The sequence below is a fragment of the Spinacia oleracea genome, chromosome 4 (assembly GCF_020520425.1).
Source record: "Spinacia oleracea cultivar Varoflay chromosome 4, BTI_SOV_V1, whole genome shotgun sequence".
NCBI classification, from domain to species: domain Eukaryota; kingdom Viridiplantae; phylum Streptophyta; class Magnoliopsida; order Caryophyllales; family Amaranthaceae; genus Spinacia; species Spinacia oleracea.
In genome coordinates, this window is record NC_079490.1 from 120,994,102 (window position 1) to 121,001,366 (window position 7,265).

Genomic DNA, 7,265 nt, shown 5'->3' on the forward strand with positions numbered 1-7,265 from the left:
GTCCTAAACTTGTTCTTGTTCGGTTCGGGATCAGCTAGGGAGGGAACGCTACAAATGTATGCATCCTAAATTATGCTAATTGTTATGTGACAATTAATTTGGATTCCTTGCTTTATGGTTTTTCCGCATGAAATATATATGCTTTATATGTATCATAACCTAACAGTGGTATCACGAGCCTCTAATAAATTCCATAATAAATTATAGTTAACATGGTTAAATTTTATAAATTTGCAATGAATTAAAGGGGTGATTAATTAAGTTTTTTGTAATTAATTGCAAATTCGTGCGATTATTTAATTATATGTTCGCAGAATTTTCGGCAGTTTAGTCAATAATGGTCGGAATCGTATAATGTTATAGTGAATTTCGCATGCAAACGGTGTTTTAAAATTTTGACTAAAATCAAAGATTTCATGCCGAACCCATAATTCCCAAATTCGAAGCCTAACTATGAATTTTTGGAGGTTTTAGTTTTTCGAACGCAAAATTTGTATTTTCAAGATGTTAAATTAAATATTTGCGATTCTTGTTTGTAATTCTTGAATCTATGATTGACCTACTGTATATGTTTAACAAATTTAATGCCTAAGCTTGTTAATTAATTTGTTGAAATTCGAATAATTTAGAATTTGATTTGATTTTCATAATTAATTGACAATTTAATTAGGAATCCATGATTAAAAACCACCAAAAAATTTGTTATATTTTAAAAATTTTAAAATTTTATGACCTAGATTTGAATCCATGAAAATAAACTTGATCGGAAATTAATTTGAATAATAAATTTTTGATTTTTCGCCATAAATTTATGAAATTAATATGATTTATTAATTCGTCGATAAATTTAAATTATAAAGTTTTGATTTTATAAAATCCACTCACGAATCTTGCACGCACAAAGCACTGGACGCTAAGTGTTACCCTTAAGGGGTGTTGTATAGTGCGGGCATGCGATGACGAGCAAGGGAGCTCGTCGCCCATGCGGTACGAATGCAGCGAGCAAGCATGTGGCACGCGAGCACAAGGCAGTAGCCCTGCCTTGCGTCGAGTGTTGCGACGTGCATGGGGGGGTGGGGCGAAGAAGCAAGGCAAGCACGAAGAGGCGCGCGCGGGGGGGAGTGAGAGCTGGCTCAACCAGCGAGCGCTGCCCCGCACCATCGAGCGCTGCCTCGCCCAGCGAGGGATGCCTCGCCCACAGCGAGCGAGCTGCTGCTGCGCGTAGGCGTGGCTCGGCTTGCTGCGTCTACGCGTGGCTGCTCGTGCCTTGCTGTGCGATCACTCGAGTGGGGCGATGCTGCCTCGTGGACTCGACGGGGCATGGGCGCAAGCCCATGGCCTAGTCTTGGCCCGATTGATACGCTTTAATTTAATTTTGATTTTCAGTTGGAAAAGCGATTTTAATTAATTTTAAAATTCGTAATTTAATTTTTTCTCGGAATTTAATTTTGAATAATTTAGTTATTATAAATTTTATTTATACTAATTATTTTACTAAAATTAAAACTGTGATTAAATTTAAATTCATTAATTTAATAAACTGAAAATAAATTAAAGGATTCAAATAATAATTTAAATGAGCTTTAAATTTTAATTAAATTTGTATGTTTCCGGTTACACTAGGAAATACAATTTTATGTTTAAAATTAGTAAAGCATGTAATTTCTTGATTTAAGTAGCAGCGTTTTAGTCATAAACTCTTGATTAGGTCTACGTTCCTTTAAGGTTAAAATAACTTGATTATAATTAACAAGGATTGAATAATTGGTAGATTATTGGAACCCTTGATTAATTGATGCAAATATTTATGTGATGCATAATATGTTCTACTAACCAGCTAGGTGGGCCATTCATTGATAAATGAATGGGTGAATGGTATATTGTAAATGTACTGTTTTGCAGGTTATGGAAAGTGACTAGTATGGCCCAAATAGGATAGAAAATATGGTATGCGTACCATTAATTTGAATGTAAAATTGGCCTAATGCACCAAAGTTTTTTAAAATTTAAATATGGTCTGCGTACCATCAAATAGTTGTAATTAGTTTCAATTATAGTTTATCTTATTTGAAGAAAATGGCGCCTCCCATGGTGAAATTCAAGACGGAGTTTCCAATCCATTTTCAAGACAAAGTTTGAAGTTGAAGCTTCAAGATGAAGTCGGGCCATACTATATCACAATTATATCTTATGCAAGCTTTAAGTTATTTATTGCTTTAAATATGTCTTAATTATGCATGAGATTGTGGCTTGATTATGTTGCATGATTAAGGATTTTAGTTCACTTTAAATCTAACCAACATAATAAGAGCCTTAAGTTCCAAACTTTAAAAATTGAGTTAAAATGTGCCATGCCAAAATAACACTTACTTGGATAAACTTTACATCAATCTTAGTAATATTTTTCGGCTTAAGCGAGGTGTTACTTATTGATCCTAAAGCGGTAAGGTACACAAATAATCGTGAGTACATGTTAGTTTTGGTGAAACTTAACGATATAAGTAAGAAGTCCTTTTCTGTCGTGGCAAATGAGATAGGTTTACCTAATAAGTTCTTATACGTACCTATCAACCAAGAGTAGTATCTAGACTATTAGCAAAGGCTTTGCTTACCCAAAATATTTTATAATTAAGTCAAAATACATAATGTGCTTAATTCTTCAATGATTTAAGGATCTTGGAATCATTTTATTCACACCTGCCGGAACACATAACTTGAATAAAATGCTTAATGAATGATAAATTATGCATGTATGCTAGAATTTAAGTTTATTAAGAGAAACTGTGAATGGTTTTATTTGTTTATTCTTTTTCAATTATAGTTTTAACTATGGCAAACAACAATTCATTCAACAGCCGATCAATTCTCGAAAAGGAGAAGTTGAGCGGGAAAAACTTCCTTGACTTCCAAAGGAACTTGCAAATAGTTCTTATGCAGAAAAAAAGGAGTATGTCCTGGAAGAGGCGATGCCCGATGCCGCAGGCGACGGGATCACTCAGGCTGCCCTCAATCGTTAGATTGATGCCAACAAGGATGTAAAATGTCTAATGCTTGCAACCATGAGTGCAGATCTACAGAAAATGTTCATCAACTCAGATGCTTTCACGATCATCAGTGAGTTAAAGAACATGTTCCAAGATCTGGCTCGAGTCGAAAGATTCGAGACTCATAGGCAAATTCTTGAGACTAAGCTTAAGAAAGGCGAGCCCGTAAGTCCACATGTTCTCAAAATGATTGGACTCATTAAGAATATGAGTCGGCTGGATCAGCAATTCTCTCAGGAAATGGTTGTAGACACCATCCTCCATTCTCTTCATAGCGGGTATGATCAGTTCAAGCTGAACTACAGTATGAATAGTCTGGACAAAACGCTCACTAATCTTCACGGTATGATGAAGACCGCTGAAAAGACGCTCAAAAGTGATAAGCAAGATGTGCTTATGGTGCGTGGGGGCAAGTTCAAGAAATCTGGCAAGAAGAGGAATGCTAAGAAAGGTGGCAAGAAGGCCAGCCCGACTAAGCAAACTGGCGACACCAAGTCTGAAAAGAAGAAGGTGAGCCAACCCACTTCTGAATCTGAATGCTTCTACTGCAAGAAGAAGGGGCATTGGAAGAGAGATTGCTTGAAGCTTAAGGAAGATCAGAAGAACGGAACAGTCGTTCCATCTTCAAGTATTTTCGTTATACACTGTATACTTGCTAATTCAACTTCTTGGGTATTAGATACAGGTTATGGCTCACACTTATGTTCCAATTCGCAGGGACTAAGAAGAAGTAGAAGGTTAAGCAAGGGTGAAATAGACCTACGAGTGGGAAATGGAGCACGGGTTGCTGCATTAGCTGTAGGAACTTATTATTTGTCGTTTCCCTCTGGGCTAGTTTTGGAACTGGAAGAATGTTTCCATGTTCCAAGTCTTACTAAAAACATCATTTCTGTTTCTTGCTTAGATGCTAAGGGATTTCTTTTTAATAAAAGACTATACTTCTTCGTTTTATTTTAAAGAGATGTTTTATGGATCTGCTAGATTAGTCAATGGACTTTATTTATTAGATCACGACAAACAAGTTTATAACATAAATACCAAAAGGGCCAAAAAGAATGATTCAGATCTCATCTGTGGCATTGTCAATTAGGCCATACTAACATGAAGCGCATAGAAAGACTTCAAAAAGAAGGAATTCTAGAACCATTTGACTTAGAAGATTATGGTAAGTGTGTGAGGGGGTCGAAAAAGCGCGAGACTAATGCGTGACCTGTCCCTCGTGGGTGTGACGATTCTTTTTATTCAATCAAGTGTAATTGGATTTCCTGTGAGTATACACCCAATTGACTAGTAATATAGGAGTCGCCATTCAGTTTTTAACGACAATGAGAAAAACTGACAAAACCCGGTTATCGTGACATAAAGGGAGTGCAATTATGTTTGACCACGACGGCCGTAGGTTCCCTTGTGATCCCTGGTGTGGGGATCTCTCAATATACACCCGCAAGGTAGAGATTGAGGGTTCGGGGGACTGTAACTACCGAGAGGAGTAATTCGCTCGTCGATAACTCCAGAGGCAGGATATCCTTACTAGCTCAGCATAAATAATTGAAGGGACATGCGTTAACTATTAAACTAATCTGAATTGATTTTAGCAGTATGCAGCATATAATACTAATTCGATCATGATTATCTGATTTAAATATCATTAAGGGACCTAGCATGATAATCCGATTTCCTAAAAATATTATATTTATTAGGCGTGATAGAACAATCATATTAGGTTAGTTTAACAGTTCATAAAAAGGGCGAGGAAAGCGGTTAAATCATCGAAAAGGGACACATTACGACGCACCCTTGAGAGGTGCGTTAGGGTTCTCAGAAAACTAACCACTTTGACTTTGCTATTTCTCCTTTTTATTTAACGAATCTCGATTATGGGACAGGATACGTTCTGTTCGATTTATGGATCGATTGCGACAGAACGCGTGAACAGTTTCGCAGCGAGAGGCTTGGGCTCAGGGGTTTTGAGTCAATACTCAGAATATATTATGTGTTGTTGTGTATCAAAACTAGGGGTCTATTTATAGGGAAGAGTTCGTGGAAAGATAGAATTGCATAGTTCTAATCCGCAAAGAATTAGGAAAAGAAACGTACCCAGGTATTTTCAGCGCCCAGGCCTGGGCGCCGAAGATTTCGGCGCCCAGAGCCAGGCGTTGAAAATAGGGTCTGGGCAGTTTTTGTTTAGTCAGATTCGGATTCTAAAATCCGTAGAGTTTGAGATTAATTTGAGTCTCTTAGCGCGTATCAATTTGTGACGGAATGCGTCTGGGCCCGTTACTAACTCTAGGCTCGTTAGGATTTAAATTAATACGTAACTCTTATTTCCGAATCCTTTTAGGAATAGGATTCTCGCAGTTTTCTATCTCATTTAGGATTTATGTTGGAATGCAACACCTAATTCTGACAGGTTTCTATCTTTTATGATTTGCCACTTTTAGAAGCTACCCTTTTACGGCAGTTACTATTTTTAGCAGGTTTCCATAAATAACAGGTTTCGGGTGAAATGAAATGGGGAATCGAGATTCGTTTATTTTATAGGAGATGCGTTGTCAGGTGGAGTTTTTATGCTTTCATCATCGAACCTTTCCCTTGCGGGAATGGGGACAAAAGTAGGTGTCTACAGTTAGCCCCCACTTTGACTGAGTCTTGGAGTAAGACGATGGTCAAAGTATTAGACGGAGTGCGTCGCACAAGCCATGGTGTATGTGACCTGTTTTGCGAGGGTCTCACGAGCCCCGGAGTGATAACATTTGACTTAAGGGTCATCACTTGAAGTGTCGACATATCCCTCACGTGTCATTGGGATTTGTCAACTGATAGTATAGAAACTTCCTCACTTTGTCATTGGAAGGATCTAAAGGTGCGTAGAAACCCCCTCACTTTGTCATTGGGAGTAACTACAGATGTTTTCGAAATTAAAGCTGTAAAGTGTAATTGGGCCTGGCCAAGCCCAATCACGAGGTAAAACGTTTTTAAAAGATTCTCATTTTCAGGGTTAGCTAAACGAGAAAACCCCCTTGTTTTTATAGGAAGTAAAACGAAGGAAAATCCAGTACCCTTGTTTTTATAGGAAGTAAAACGAAGGAAAATCCAGTAAAAGTTATCGCTGCAGCGACTAAGGACCTGCGCTGTTAGTGACGCAGACCCCGCCCGCTGAAGGTGGGCGAGCCTGTCCTCTGAGGGGGACCCCCCGTCCGATAGAAGTGGACGAATCTATTTGATGTTTCTTGAAAATAAGGACCTACGCGGTTTGTGACGTAGACCCCGCCCACTGAAGGTGGCGAGCCTATTTTAAATTTGAAGTTTTTATTTCTTTCGAAAACTGAGGACCTGCGCGGCTAGTGACGCAGACCCCGCCCGCTGAGGGTGGGCGAGCCCATTTTGAATTTCTTATTTTGCCTATGTAGAAGGGCTTTTGTGATTACAACCTGTTGGTGGGTCGTAATTTTTCCTGATTAGATGTGTCCTATAAGTGGGTCCACATTGTGTATATTTTTGTTTAACAATATATTTTTTGAGATATCCAAACACGGGACTTCGTACAGCGTAGTTTGGGAATATTGTTTTTAACTTTGCATAATATATTTTCTCTCGAGCCCCCCAAGCACTCGTGCTTGACGGTCATTTCTTGTCAAAGAGGTTCTTTGGGGATACGCATTCTGTAATGTCTTTGATCGTGTTTGGGATTGTGCTCGTAAGTGCGAGCGACCTTTGTAGTGGTGTGCTACTCTTGACAAAGTCGTGAGGTGCGACTTTCAATAAGGAAATCGGCAATTTTTGAGTCAAATGGATGCGGCATGGCCCAATAGAAGTTAGGGCCTTTTTGAGTCTGGAATCATCTTCGGCGCCCAGGCCTGGGCGTTGAAATAATTCACGCCCAGGTGGGGCGTTGAAAGTGTTGTTTGGGCTGGTCTTTTGATGACACAGTTGTCCTCTTGTTCATTCGTTCATTTTACTTGGAAGTTCTATGTATTCTCTTTTCTTTTGTTTTTTTCTTTGTTTTTAGAACGTGATGATTTTCTTGAGAAGCCGTAGCCGATTGGTGGACTAAGGTGCTTGTCGCTTTGGGACGATTATTTTAAGGAACTGTTGCTCTTAAGGTGTACAGTTATTGCAATAGTCGGGCGAGTCTATATGGCCCGAGGAACATGCCTTAAGGTGTAAGAATTTGGTCGCTCTTATATTTTTTGAACGTGTTCGTGAATGATGATATGTATG